Genomic DNA, 15630 nt, shown 5'->3' with positions numbered 1-15630 from the left:
GTGGGCCCCCAGACAACTGTCTCCCCCTTGCCCTATTATAGTTACGCCCCTGAGCAGCTGCTCCACCCCGACACAGAGAAAGCTGTATGTGCAACAATGCTATTACCTATTTTCTGGGGAGGGGGTTAGACTAGGCACTGCCAAAAACCACTGTGAGCATTCATCCCCTGAGATGGGACCGATGGTCAAAATGTGTGGGCCTGGCTGGCTCATGGACAGCAGCATTCAGAGCTCCAGAAAGAGAGGTTCTTGTACACCCTTGAAAGAGTCTTTAGCTAACTCTAAGCTCTCTCCACTAATGTTGCCTCCTGTTCCCCCCAAATGCTGTTTTCTTGATACTAACACACACCCCTTTCCCTATAGCTGGAGGAGCTGGGACTTGTCCCCTTCCCCAACTGATGGCTCTCTCATTTTTAGGTTTTGCTAATCTTTGAGATAATAGATTTGTTTTAGTTCCTCACCCCACCCCATATGCTACCATTGCAGCACAAATCAATCTTATATTAATCTACATTTAACAAGCAAGACATAATTGCTTTAAGCATAACACTGGACCACCAAAGAGGGAGAAAGGAAACATTAAAACAAAGAACATCCCCCCGCCCAGTTCCTGTTCACTCCATCTGTAACGGAATCAGATTGGACACAATCTTAATTAAACACAGTAATACACGTCCAGGAGAAATCACTAGCAGGTTAATTAATAGCTTCAGAAGAGAAGAAAAGCTATCAGAGGACTTTCAATGCCCCCAACATAGAAGATGTGCTTGTCCTTGGAATGAGCAATTGTTACTCAAGCAGTGATAATGTGTTCAAAATTGTGCATGCGTAGGGAGTTGAAATTTCAGAAAAGACGGCATTAGCGTAAATGCCTCTCTGACTAGTGCTTTCAAAGCAAGGGGGGAAAAATAAATAATTACCCACGCAGAGGCAGGTACAGCCCATCACTGCCAACACAATTAAAATTATACACTGATTTCCTTGGAGAATAATAAGAGCTGCACGATTTAGTGGATTCTGAGGAAGAAGAAGAAATCTGATTAAACACAGGTGCCATTTTGCAAACCGCAGTAATAGTTGAATTATTACAGTGGGCTAACAGGGTACTGATAGGATGGTGAAATGGGCATGGCTTTTTAAAAAGCTGTACATTTTATTTGCCCTTTTACAGCAAATAGAAATCAAGCAAATCACTAAACGTATCCAAAAAAATGTTGCCTTGTTTGCTTAATATGTTATTGACTGCAAAAACTTCTACACTTGGATAATTAAGATCAAAAGTGCCTCTAGGGTTCTAACATCTTCCTTAAGTTGAAGGTGATGGTTTTAATGGATGCAGATCTAAGCAAGGTATTACTTTCTCCCATATGAGCCAGCTTGTTCGCTAAGGTAGGTCTCTGAAGCAGGGCCGAATTAACATAGTAGCAAATGTAGCATTTGCTACGGGCCCCGCATTTTCTAGGGCCCCGCATGCCTGGCTTGAACGTCTGCCCCTTCTTTTGCTCTCTATTAGGTGCTCTCTGCTGACTCTCCTCATTGCCTGCTGCTGCCCATTCTCTCGCCTCGCTGGAGGGCGTTTAAGCAAGGTCTTCCGGGCACCATGGTGTTGATTGGGTTATCTATTATGTTAAGCAGCACGGGGAGGGAGCAGTAAGAACAACAATAGGAACAGATAGCTTGCAAAGGGGTCTCAAAGATAACTTAATCGCCAGGGAGTTGGTCTTTATTTGTTTAAACTGTAAAAGTTTTTAAAAACATACACACAGAGTAAAAGAAATAAAAGCAGTTCAGATTAAAAAACAACTAACTATTAATGCCGGCATTAATTAAACGGCAAGAAAGGAAGCTAAAGAAGATGCTAGTTGAATGTTGCCAGCGTTTTTCCGACTGACTGGGAGAGGGTAAAGATAAACAATGAGAATGTGTACCTTTAAGAGGAAAAAGAAAGCCGGAAGTAACTCAGATGCACGGCAAGAGGAGTCTCAAAGTTTAGTGGATCAATTGAGGGGAGCTTATATCACGGTCTTGTTGGGTAAGGTCACATATCCTCTAGTATCTAGTGCTGTTGGGAGGGAATTTGTGATCATTGCTTTTCAAGGAACTGCCAAATTTAAGGTGAGCTCCTTTCCTCTCCTCTAGAACTGAAATAACTACTGCTGCGTTGCCAACTTCATTAGCTTTACATTGGGATGCCCGTTGAAATTGTCCAAAGATAAACGGAGGCTGCAAACCTAAACACACTTACTAGAGAGTAAGGCTCATTGAGTTCAGTGGGACTTACTTCTGAGTGAACATGCTTAGGGTTGCACTGAATGATTTGTGCATTTCCTCCTTTTAATATTAAGCATGTTAGTGTAATTTAGATTGAAAGAGGCTGTGCCTCCTGCCAAAAGATTGTCTTTTGGATACTTGTTTTCATGGAAGTTGCTAATGCACCTCATCATAATCACATTCATTTGCAATGCATCAACTATTTTAAATATACATCTGCTTTCCTGTCAGGCTTGCACAAGAGGTTAAACATATATTCTTAATATTGTCAAATGGCCTGTTTAATGTGATGGCTGCTGGGATCCAATATGTTCTTCACACATTGGAATCAAACATCCACTGTTGTGTGCCAAAATTGCTAATAGGTTCAGATTTCTTAAAGTACAGAATTCCTGAGAACCTTTTAATTTAAACATTCAGAGTTTTGTTCCCCACCCCCTTTCTCTTTGTGAAAATAACTCCAAAGGAGAACCCATGGTCAGGAGTCACAAAAGTGTGTGTGTGTGTGTGTTTTGCAAAGTTTGTTGACTGGCCGGCTCAGCTGAGTGGAGGTATGGGGTGGTTGGGGGGGGGGGGGACTAGGCAAATGGAAAAATTGAATTACTTTACTATGCAAGTAAATAATTTATGTTTTAATATTTATGTGCATTTTTAAAAATTTGGGGCCCCTTCATAACATATGCTACAGGCCCCACACTAGCTTAATCCGGCCCTGCTCTGAAGGGCTGTTCTATCTGTGGGCCTCCTTTTGGCAGTTAGGTGGGTTTGTACTGAAGACAACAGGCAGCATCTAGATTAGTTAGTCATTCTTAAGCAGCATGGAGATCAATGAGATAACTTGGGGTGGGGGTCTGTAGCTCAGTGGTAGAGCAGAAGATCTCCGTTTCAGTTCCTGGCACTTCCTGGTAGGAGTGGAAAAGAAGAATTCTCTCTCAAACCCTGGAGAGGGTAGACAACCATGAGCTATAGACTGACTCAGCACAAGGCAACACCCGATATTCATCAGGAGCTTCCATAGCTCAGTGGAAGAGCACCTGCTTTGCAGGTAGAAGGCCCCAGGTTCACTTCCTGGCAGGTAGGACTGGGAGATATTCCTGCCTGAAACCGTGGAGAGCCACTACCAGTCAGTGTACTGAGCTAGATGGACCACTTGTCTGATTTGGTATTAAGCAGCTTCCTAAGTTACTCACGACCCACTTAAGTACCATAATTTCAATGGGACTCCACCATGACTAACTGTCTGTATGCTGCCCAGAAATTTTTCAGCCATGGAATCCCATTTGTAAAATACTCTCCAGAGAGCTTCACCAATCACATCAATTAGGCTCTAGGCAAAAACTATTTCCTTTTCCAATGCCTTTGACAGGATACTTTTATAGGTAGTTTTATGTTTTAAGACAGACACTAGGCTACCCTAGAAATTAGGCTGAGAAACATTTTTAATCAGGTGCCTCTCTTATATTTAGCAGGAAAGAGTCACTGCCCCTCCTGCAGGCGTCTCCCTTTGATTTCTGTTTAGGTCGTGTGGCCCTCTTGCAGGCAGACAACCGTCTTCGCGTTGCTTTTGATATGTGAGCTGTGTTGGGAACTTTTTTAAAACCAAAAAGCAGAGTGGACAGCTGCTACGTAAATCAAAAGTGGATGCCCTCCTCAGGCAAAGGTCAGCTTCATGAAGTGACCCCTGTTGACTGGGTCAAGGGGCGCGTTTTGGAAATGGCCGCTGTCTTCTGTTTAGCAGCGGGAGACCAATTGCCTCCGTTCAGCCCAAGCAAAGTGTCTCTCTGCTGTTGCTGGCATCTCCCTTATGTTTCTTGGAAGGCTGTGAGCCCTTTTGGGACGGGAAACCATCTTCTCTTTCTTATTCTTGAACTGTGTAAAGAGAGGAGAGCTGGTCTTGTGGTAGCAAGCATGACTAGTCCCCTTAGCTTATTAGGGTTCGCCCTGGTTGCATATGAATGGGAGACTAGAAGTCTGAGCACTGGAAGATCTTCCCCTCAGGGGATGGAGCCGCTCTGGGAAGAGCATCTAGGTTCCTAGCTCCCTCTCTGGCAGCATCTCCAAGATAGGGCTTAGAGAGACTCCTGCCTGCAACCTTGGAGCAGCTGCTGCCAGCCTGGGTAGACAACGCTGAGCTAGATGGACCAATCGTCTGACTCAGTATATGGCAGCTTCCTATGAGAACTTTTGCTGTTGCTGCTGAGAACCAGGATATAGCTCTTCTAAATCAGGTGTCCCCAGCCCTGGGTCCCCAAATGTTGTTGGACTGCAAGTTTGGAACCCCTATTCTAAAATAAAATACAATACAATAAAGTATGGTGACGATGACAATGATGATGTTATGCTCACAAGATCTGATTTCTTTCGGCTACCCTCAAGGCACACAAATCTTCAATCAATGGCCTGTGAGAAGGGGTGGGGGGAGGGGCTGCCCAAAGATTCTCTCAGGCTGCTGCTTGTCCGTTCAGGATTGAATGTTATTTAATTTATTAGGTTTCCAAAACACTTTCCCACTGTTTATTAACTGCTTCCCCGCTGTTATTGTAAAGCCAGGCAGTGTGCAATAAACGTTTAAAAACAATTTTTAAGCAATAGAACAACAACAAATAAACCAGCAGCTGCAGGCCTGAGACAAATTTTAAAAGATGCACCCACCCGGCCTGGTCTCTCCTCCTCCTCCTCCTCCTCTTCTTCTTCTTCCTGCCCCTCAGGGGTGCAACCACTTTAAGCAGACCCTGGGAAGATGGCGAAAGGGTGGCCATAACCGTTCCCTCAGGCCTTTCACTGTCCCTTCAGGAATAGATGCTATATGAATGCTGCAGGCCACTGGACCTTTCATCAAACAAACAACAAACAAACAAACAAACATTATGATCTCAAGGGCTGGCTTCCTTTTGCCTCCCTCAAAACACACAAATCTTAAATTGCCCATATACAGTGGCGGCAGGGGTGCGGGGACAGCTGTCCTAAGATTCTCTCAGGCTTTCGCTTGCCTGTTCTGGAGCGAATGTGTTAAGTTATTTGATTTATTCGATTGTAAAAACACTTTCCCACTGTTGGTTAACCGTTTCCCAACTGCTTCCACTTTCCCCAGGTGGTGTACAATAAACATTTAAAAACCATTTAACACCCAGTGACAGCAAAGAAACCAGCCGCCAAAGACCTGAGAGAAACGAAACAAAGATCGGCCTGGCCCGGACTTCTTCCTGCCCCTCAGAGTGCCAAGATTTTAAGTAGGCCCTGGAAAGATGGAAAAAGGAACTTGATTAAATAAATGAATGTAATTTGAATGTAAAGCTATTGTAAAAGCCAATAAAAATTTAAAATGTGAAAAAGAAAGAAAAAAGAAAGAAAGATGGAGAAAAGGCTGCCCCAACATTTCGCTCAGGCCTTTCACAGTCCTCCCTTCAGGAATTGATGCTATGAATGGATGCTATGGCCACTGGACCTTTCTTCTTTTTCTTCCCCCTCAGGGCACAAAGCTCTTTCTCTTTTTCGACCACATAATATGAGTTGGCCCCGTTTCTGGTTGTGTAGTTCTGCCTCATTCAGACATTATGTTGTACCTGTGTTCAGATGTCTGTACACTCGCACATGTTTTTGTGTGAATGACTGCACCTGCGTTCATTTTAAAAGCAAACTTGGATACACAGGGCCCTCAAATGTATGGTACAGATAGAACATTTATTGCTGTGCCTATGTTGGATATAACATGAATGACTAACAGCATACAGATTTGTACCAGTATGCAAAGTACACTCATTGTATGAGTAGAAAATAACATGTGAATGGGGCTAAAAAGAAGGCCCAGTCTGCGAATCGAGCCCCATGGAAATGACATTAAGTATGACAAAATATTCTTCCATTGCTTTCAGCAGGGCTTAGTCACATATTGCTTTTACTGGACTGGACCCCATGTATGGGTATCATATTCTAACAGTGGGAATAGGGAAAGCAGTCCGAATTATCTCATAGTTTCAAGATTGCTTCTATACAGCCACTTGCCTTGGACAAATGAGACAATTGTTTGAATATGTGTAAGGTAAAGTGGAGTTGGTGTTGATTCCTGACACCCACAGAGCACTGTGGTTGTCTTTAGTAGAATACAGAAAGGGTTGACCATTGCCTCCTCCAGCGCAGTATGAGATATTGCCTTTCAGCATCTTTCCTATATCACTGCTGCCCGATATAGGTGTTTCCCATAGTCTGGGAAACATACCAGTGCAGATTCAAACTGGCAACCTCTTGCTCCCTAGGCAAGTCATTTCCCGCTGCAACATAAAAAGATAAAAATAATAAAAGATAAAACCACAATATACTCCAAGAATATACTCCCGTAAAAGAATATACTCCAGTATATACTTCTAGTTCTCAACTCTGTTTTGCCTTACTTTATGATCTGTAAAAGATACAGTGTGCCGTCGAATCGGTGTCGACTCCTGGGGACCACAGAGCCCTGTGGTTGTCTTTGGGAGAATACAGGAGGGGTTGACCATTGCCATCTCCCACACAGTATGAGATTATGCCTTTCAGCATCTTGCTATATCGCTGCTGCCTGATATGGGTGTTTCTGTATCCATAGTCTGGGAAACATACCAGTGGGGATTCGAACCGGCAACCTCTGGCTTGCTAGTAAAGTCATTTCCCCACTGTGGCTTCTTTGAATATATGTACTCTTCCTTAACTTCTGGGCATTGGCTACATTACTTGAAAATAACATATTTAGATTAGTCCAATAGAAATCTTTTCACCATGACAATATGCCTACTATAAACCCCCCAAATAAATCTTTTCCTCAGGGTGGCATACAATGGGTAGTACAATACTCAAATGGAAGATACTGTGATTATTATTTACATTTACATTATACCTCCAAGGTGCTCAGGGGAACATACATCTTCTAATGCCCCCTGGCTGCAGATACACAGATGTAAAATTAAATTTACAGGCTTTTTAATCTCTCTACCATCAAGATAAGCCAAATTTGAAAGTGAAATGCCACAAAAGCTGTTCTCAGAAAGGTTGAATGTCAGTTCTACTACATACATTTGGGGAGCATGAGCATGCTGTATAAATCAATTCCATCATGAAAACTGGGTGTTACATATGAACTTTGTATTTGGTTGAACACCGTTTGCATATACCGTGCTTTTCATCAGTTTCATGACAGCAGCAGTATCAGATATCTGCAGCATATCTGGAAGCATATCATAATGAGTCATTAGAGATTCATACTGTTTTCCCCAGCTGGTGATAAACTGTTCCATGAGGAACAGCTTTTACATGAGGGATTTTTTTTTTTAAGGTAAAAACGTTCATTGCAGACTCACCTGATATATAATTGCAGCTTTATGCACTGGAGGGAATCTCAGCTTCTGTGCACATATCTTGTTATAATGTCATTTCTTAACCAGCTGACTAGTAAGCATTGAAGCCCAATAGTTTCAAAGATGGTGTAAGTGCCCTCTGAGGTGCTCTTACCCCTTGATGTCTGGGCCAAAGTCCAGGGCCTCCACAGCCCCTATGGGCCCCCAAATCCTCTTTAGTCTGTTGCAGGCAGGGGCATAAGTATAATAGGGCAAGGGGAGACAGTTGTCTGGGGGACCACTGCTTTGGGGGGGGGGCAGAGGCAAGTCACATGACTGACTCCCCCAGCCACGTACCCGCCCGGGCTTCTTTCAGTTGTATCTGTCCTCTGAAATTGATGTGAGTATTAAGACCGGGAGCTACCAGAACAGCATGTCTTTCTCTAGTATCATTAACTATTGACCATTGAACCTTTGACCCTTCAAACTTTCAAACTATTGAACCTTTGAAACTTCGAGCTATTGGACCTTTGAACTATTGAACTTTCAAACCTTCGAACTTTTGAACTATTGAACCTTCAAACTATTGAACCTTCAAACTATTGAATGTCTGAACCATTGCACCTAAGAACTTTCAAACTATTGATCTATCGAACTTTCGAACTATCAAACTTTCGAACCTTTGCACCTTCGAGCTTTCACACCTTTGCACTTTCAAGCTTTTGCACGTTTGCACCTTTGAGCTTTTGACCTTTGCAGCTTGATCTTTGAATTTTTGAACTATTGAACCATAGAACTATTGAATCTTTGAACCTTTGAAATTTCAAACTAGTGAAACTTCAAACCGTCAAACTATTGCTTGTGCACGTCTGCGTACGTGTGTATAAATGTGTGCATGCACATGCGCGTGTGCCTGTATATAAATGTGTGCATGTGCGTGCATTTGTGCATGTGTATAAATGTCTGTGTCCGCATGCCTTTGTGCATGGGTATAAATATGTGCGTGCACGTGCGTGTGCGCCTGTGTATAAATGTGTGCATGCATGTGCGTTTGTGTGTCTGTATAAATGTATGCATGTGCATGCATTCATGCGTCAATAGTTCGAATGTTCAATAGTTTGAAAGTTCAATAGTTCGAAGGTTCAATAGTTTGAAAGGTCAAAGTTTCAATAGTTCGAAAGATCAATAGTTTGAAGGTTCGGTTCGATAGTTTGAAAGTTCAATGGTTCAAAGGTTCAAAGGGTTGTTCAAAGGTTCACTAGTTCGAAAGTTCAACAGTTTGAAAGTTCAACAGTTTGAAAGTTCAACAGTTCAAAAGTTCAGTAGTTTGAAGGTGTAATAGTTTGAAGGTTCGAAGGTTCAATAGTTCGAAGGTTCAAAGGCTTGAAAGTTCAAAGGTTCGAAAGTTCAAATGTACAATGGTTCGAAAGTTCGAAGGTTCAATAATTTGAAGGTTCAAAAGTTCAAAGGTTCAAAGGTTCAATAATTCAAAAGTTCAATAGTTCAAAATTTTGAAATTTCAATGGTTCAAAAGTTCAAAGGTGCAAAAGTTCGACGGTGCAAAGATTCAAAAGTTTGAATGTTCAATAGTTTGAAAGTCCAATAGTTCGAAGGTTCAATAGTTCCAAAGTCCAATAGTTCGAAGGTTCAATAGTTCCAAAGTTAAATAGTTTGAAGGTTCAATAGTTCAAAGGTTTGAAGGTTCGAAGGTTCAATAGTTCAAAAGTTCAAAGGTTCAATAGTTCAGTAGTTAATAATAGTATCATTAAATGACTTCCCTCGTCCACAATTTACAAAACCTTTAAAAATAATTTAGAATGATGTTCTATTGTGGCACATAGGGGTGTGTGTGTGTTTCTCACTCTGTGTGTGTGTGTGTGTGTGTGTGTGTGTATGCTTTTGTTACCACTATTCAGCCTCATTTAAGATTTCTTTACTTCATGAGCTGAGCTTCAGTGGAGGGGGTGCATTTTAAAATCTTGTCTCTGGGCCCTCTACAACCTTGCTACGCCCCTGGTTGCAGGTGGTGTGGTCGTCCAGTTAAGCATGATGATGCTTAATTTCCAGGGGAGGTTAGCCTCCAAACACCTTTAGGGCCAGGCTCCAAAATTACCTAGGTGTACCTCTGAGTGCCCCTTGTAGGCAAGCTCTCACCCCACCTTTGCCTCAGATGGCACAGCCACAGCATTGGCAAGGCACCTGAACCCCATCAACAATAACTGGCTGTTCTGGGATAGCCCATTTGATGCTGTATCTGGGGCCATCTTGGAGCTTCTTAGAAAGCCCAATGTCTTCTGGTGCAACCATCTTTTAGGCAATCTCTCAGTTTTCCTCCCTCTCTCCTCTTTCTGTCCATCCATCCATCCATCCATCCATCCATCCAAAATGTTTATATCCCGCCTTTCTCGAAGATTCAAGGTGGCTTCCAACAATATTTAAAACATAGCATCATAATGGTAAAAATGCAAAAATAATAATAATATCCTAGAACCTGAACATGGAATATGAGTGTAAAAATAAGCAGAGAGATAAGCACAAAATACAGAAACACAAAGTGGGGGAAGGAGGTCGTCCTGCTACCTTGCTGGTGCCCCAGTAATCTGCCGTAGGAGGCAACTGTTTCACCTCGCTTCATGGAAGGGACACCCTTGTCACTTCTGGCCTAGTTGTACAAACACCTGGTCAGACCAGCTGCCTAGGGAACTCAAGTGGTGTGGCTCCTAAAAGATGCTTTCCCATGGAGTTTCTGTGTTCAACTCTAACACTTCGAGAGTTATAAAAACTCCTATTTAGACCACAGCATATCAGCTAATGCCTGAAGGCCCTCAAAGTATCTTAGTAATTAATTATCTTCAGAACGAGGATATAAAGGAGTCATGTGTCTCCTTCCTGCCTATAGGTAGGGCAAACTCCAACATTATTGTTGTTTTTTAAAAGGAAAGGGATTCCTTCTCTAAATGATTTGGAAGTAAATTAATTTTGTGCTTTCTGGTAAATACTACATTCAACATTTTGGCTTTATTTAAACATGATAAATGCTAGAACTCCAAGTACCTGATCATGAATCCAGCAAATACATCCCTAAAAGAGCAACATGTTTATTTATTGTATTTTATTTAGCAAATTTATTGACTGCCTGACTTCCTAGACTCAAGGCAGTTTACATAAATTAAAACAGCAACAATGAAAACAAGAGACAAAAGGAAAAAAGGAAAACACACACGCACACACACCAAACTAAAAGCTTGGCAAAATAAATATGTTTTCAGAAGCTTCTTAAAGGACAGAAGGGAAGGGGCATCACGAATCTCAGGAGGCAAGCTGTTCCATAAGGCGGGGGCTGCAACAGAGAAGACCCTCCAACAAGCCCCACGTACCTCCCACGTCCCTCCTCTGGGCCGGGAATTCTGAGAAGGCCCACCTGAGACAACCTCACAGTGTGAGTCGAAGCTGGACAGGAGAGATGGTCCTGAAGGTACACAGGCGCCAAACCCTGAAGGATTTTATAGGTGATAAACAGCACTTTGAATTGGACCCAGAAGCAAAGTGGCAACCAATGCAGCAACTGCAAAAAAGGTGAAACATGGCCATATTTTCTGCTGCCCATAAGCACCCGGATTGCATCATATGTTATATATAGTAGGTTGCAGGGTGGGAATAAAGCAATAACAACAACCCTTTAAATCCCTCCTTGTTTCACCTGCTCTTGCCTCTCACCTGAATAACTTTCCCACACCCCTTTATCTTATAGAGAGTAAGAATTCAGTCAAGGGATAAGCCTCTCCTAACCCAAAGGGAGGAAGCTAAAAGGCCCTAAACAGCTTAGGCCCTGGGTTTTTAAGAGAATGTCTTCTTCGCCATGAGTCCCACCACCTGCTATGATCATCTGGAGAGGTTTGTCTGTGGTTGCCGCCAACTTGTCTGGCGGCTACTCAGGAACAGGCCTTCTCTGTTGCTGCCCCTGGACTTTGGAATGCACCCCCTGCTGAAATAAGAGCCTCCCCATCTCTGGCAACCTTTTAAACGGCACTGAAGACACATTTATTCACCCAGGCTTTTAATTAGATTTATAGTTTTAATATTTTTAATATTGGGCATTCAATGTTTTAAATATTTTAAATGATTTTAATTGCTAATTGATTTGATGTTTTAAATTATTTTAATGGTAAACCGCCCATGTTTTGGGTGGTATAAAGATATTCTAAATGAACGAATAAACAAACAAACAAATAAATAAAAATATTTTTAAATAAATAGAATTAAAAAATAAAATAAAATACCCTCCTCCCACTCCTCATGGGATATATCAAACCCAGTTCATCTAAGCAGAGGTTTTCCTCTTTAACTAGACAAACAAAAATAATGATGATGTCGATACATAATTGCATAGTTAAATAAATAAAGATCTAATCTAAGCAGAGTTGAAAAATGACAGAGGGCATCCAGGAATTTGCTGAAAAGATGGCAGAATAACCAGCTCTCTCTTGTCCCAAATGTCAACCAGAAGGTCGATGCCCTTGGCTGCAGTTGTGGCCAGTGACAATATTACAACACCACAACGGTGTTGTGAGCACCTGCTCTCCTCTTTCTTAAAGCTCCTCCGTGCCACTCCCAAAACATGCTCAAACTGCACTTCGAACACATCTCTATCCCAAAGCTCTAAAAACAATTTTAACATTCCATCCAGTTTGACACTTTTTCTTTTCAGCTACACAAATGAATGGACTAGAGCAGAAGTAGGCAATGTTTCGCTCTCCAGATATTGCTGAACTACGACTCCCATCATCTCCAGCTGTAATTAATTGTGGCTGGGGATGATGGAAGTTGTAGTTTAGCAACAACTGGAGAGTCACACTTCACCTACCCCTAGACTAGAGACATACTTTTTTTTTTAAAGGAAGTTGAAAATTCAGAGTTGGGTTTTTAAAAAATCTTTCTGAGGGGGCCTGGACCCCAGAATTTACTTGGTGGCCGTGGCTCTGTCTATGCATTCATCTGGTAGTGGAGAAGTTAAAAGTTACTTTTATGTCCTTGCATCACCTCCCGCTGTTTACCCGATGAACACGGATCAGAAGGTCACTCTATGGAACTGAACTTGGCTGACCTCCAAAGTTACACAAACATGTTGATGTGATGCTCAAGGTACTGAATGACTGTACCTTAGAATGACACACTTATGTGTTTTGCAAGTGAAGGCAGTATAAGGGCCGGGAAAAAGATCCTACTGATTTATATTAAAATACACATCTTGAAGGACACCGAATGGTAATTTTCTCCTCTGAGTTGCTTGGCATTCCTGCACTGCTGTTCAGACTGGCTTGTAGTTATGCAGGCACTTTTAATAATATACAAAAATATACGAGAATGGAAATGTATAGGTCATAACTCACTTTGGGAATAAGTGTTAGGATAAACCTCAAAGATATTGAGCTATAGTCTGTTTCAATCCTGTTGTGAACCACTAAGGCAGGGCTGTTTTTGGACTACAACTAATAAGAGCAGAAGAACAGAAGAACAGCCCTGCTGGATCAGGCCCAAGGCCCATCTAGTCCAGGATCCTGTTTCACACAGTGGCCCACCAGATGCCTCTGGGGAGCCCACAGGCAAGAGGTATGTGCATGCCCTCTCTCCTGCTGTTGCTCCCCTGCAATTGGTATTGAGAGGCATCATGCCTCTGAGGCTGGAGATGGCCCACAGCCACCAGACTAGTAGCCACTGATAGACCTGTCCACCATGAATCTCCCATCATCCCCAGCCACAGTGGCCAATAGTCAAAGTTTATGCGAGTTGTAGTCCAATATATGCAGGAGGGTTGACACTGTGCAGCCCTGAACTCAGGTAATAATTTAAGCAAGGTCACCAGGACCATGCCCCAAAGCTAATGCTTCCGTAGGGTCTAATTGGAAAAAGCAGGGACATTCATCTACCAGACAATGGTTTATTAAAACATGGAATATACTGATAATGGATAGGAACATAGGAAGCTGCCTTATTCCAAGTCAGACCATTGGCCCATCGAGCTCAGTATTGTCTACACAGATTGGCAGTGGCTTTTCCAAGGTTGCAAGCAGAGACCTCTCTCAGCCCTTTCTTGGAGATGCTGCCAGGGAGGGAACTTGGAGACTTCTGCATGCAAGCAGGTAGGTGCTTATTCCAGAGTGGTCCCATCCCCACCCTCAGGGTAAGATCTTACAGTGCTCACATGTGGTCTCCCATTCAAATGCAACCAGGATGGACCCTGCTTAGCAAAGGGGACAAAGCATGCTTGCTACCACAAGGCCAGCTCTCCTCGAGTCGACACTGACTCGACGGCACAATCTTTCCTTCCTATTGACCTTGCTTGACCTTTCTCTGAAAATGCCCATTGGCATTTTCCGAACTCGAGCAATCTAGCCAAACTGGCAGAAGCAAAACACAGCACAGTGTACTGTACCCTAAAGTGGTGGGTGGGTACAGTGAGGAGGGGCACAAGGAAAGATAAGCTCACCAGCCGAGTTTCTACTAAGTTGCTCAATAAGGGTTTAGATGCAGGTGATCTCTGGCACGGTCAATAAAACAAGCATTTGCGAGTCAGTTGCCAGATGAAGTGAGTTCATAGATGAAGTCAGTTCATTTGCCTGTCACGTTTATGTTTACCCTGCAAAGCACATGAACAGTGTTCTAACCCACTGATTGTGTTCTCAGCAGAGAGGCCAATGAACAAAAGAGTACACAGGGTGAACTTCTTTCATTCCTATTACAGGTAGCTCCCCACATTAGTGGAAGCAATGGGGAAGAGCCTTCTGGCCTCTTTTAATTAAAATAGTGTTTTCTAATAATAATATACAAAAGTATATGAGAATGGAAATGTATAAGTCATAACTCACTTTGGGAATAAGTGTTAGGATAAACTACAAAGATATTGAGCTATAGTCTGTTTCAATCCTGTTGCGAACCACTAAGGCAGGGCTGTTTTTACACTACGACTCCCATCACCCCCAGCCACAGTGGCCAATAGTCTGGTTTTATGCGAGTTGTAGTCCAATATAGGGTTTCTCAATGTTGGGTCCTCAGATGTTACTGGACTTCAACTCCCTTATTCCCCAGCCCCAGTGGCCTTTGGTTGGGAATTATGGGAGTTGAAGTCCAATTACATCTGGGGACCCATACATTGAGAATCCCTGGTCCAATATATGCAGGAGGATTGAAGCTGTGCAGGCTTGAACTCAGGTAATAATTTAAGCAAAGTCACTAGGACCATGGCAAGTTCTGACGGTGTGAAGAAACTCTTTGCCATTGTTGACTCACAGCTGCTTTAGCTCTTGGAGATATGTAATGATGAGTGACCACAAGCACAGGTCAAGTATTAGTGGCTGCTAGTCATGGTGGCCATACATGTGATCTCCAGTTTAGAGGCCTCTGAATAGTGTTGCTGGGGAGCAGGAGGACTATTTGCCTGTGTGTGTCCCACCGTGTGCTTCACAGAGGCATCTGGCTGGCCACTTTGGGAAACAGGATGTCAGACTTCATAGACCTAAAAAAGCACAAGACTCCCCAAAGCTAATGCTTTCATAGGGTCTAATTGGAAAAAGCAGGGACATTTAGCTACCAGACAGTGGTTTATTTAACACATGGAATGTAATGATAATGAATAGGAACATAGGAAGCTGCCTTATTCCAAGTCAGACCATTGGCCCATCTAGCTGAGTATTGTCTACATCAGGGATTCTCAACGTTGGGTCCCCAGATGTTATTGGACTCCCATAATCCTTAGTCCCACTGACCTTTGGTTGAGGATTATAGGAGCTGAAGTCCAATAACATCTAGGGGCCCAACATTGAGAATCCCTGGTCTACATAATTGAGCAGATGGGTTCAAAGGACCTGGGCCGCCCAGCTCCTGAGGCCCCCGCCCAGCAATACCCCTCCCTATTTCCTTCATTATCTTCTTCACTCCAAGGGCCTCCAGGGAGAGGGACAAACACGGGCCTCCTCTCCACTAGCTACGCCCCTGGGGTGGGTGGGTGGGAGTGATGGTCCGTAAGGTTCCCACTGGGTAGGAGAGCTCTGTCCTACCC

General features: G+C 43.0%; 1 long non-coding RNA gene across 1 annotated transcript; it reads right to left on the bottom strand.

Moving 5' to 3' along the window:
- Positions 1 to 920: 920 nt before the first annotated feature.
- Positions 921 to 5841, bottom strand: LOC128336762 (uncharacterized). Its single transcript, XR_008312072.1, has 3 exons — positions 4924 to 5841; positions 1929 to 2062; positions 921 to 1017 (listed from the first exon to the last, which is right to left on the bottom strand). It is a non-coding gene; the product is annotated as an uncharacterized LOC128336762 (long non-coding RNA).
- Positions 5842 to 15630: the final 9789 nt, after the last annotated feature.

This window comes from Hemicordylus capensis, chromosome 13, assembly GCF_027244095.1.
Source record: "Hemicordylus capensis ecotype Gifberg chromosome 13, rHemCap1.1.pri, whole genome shotgun sequence".
Lineage (NCBI taxonomy): Eukaryota > Metazoa > Chordata > Lepidosauria > Squamata > Cordylidae > Hemicordylus > Hemicordylus capensis.
The sequence above is the reverse complement of the archived record's forward strand: the minus strand, read 5'-3'. Positions and strand labels throughout refer to the sequence as shown.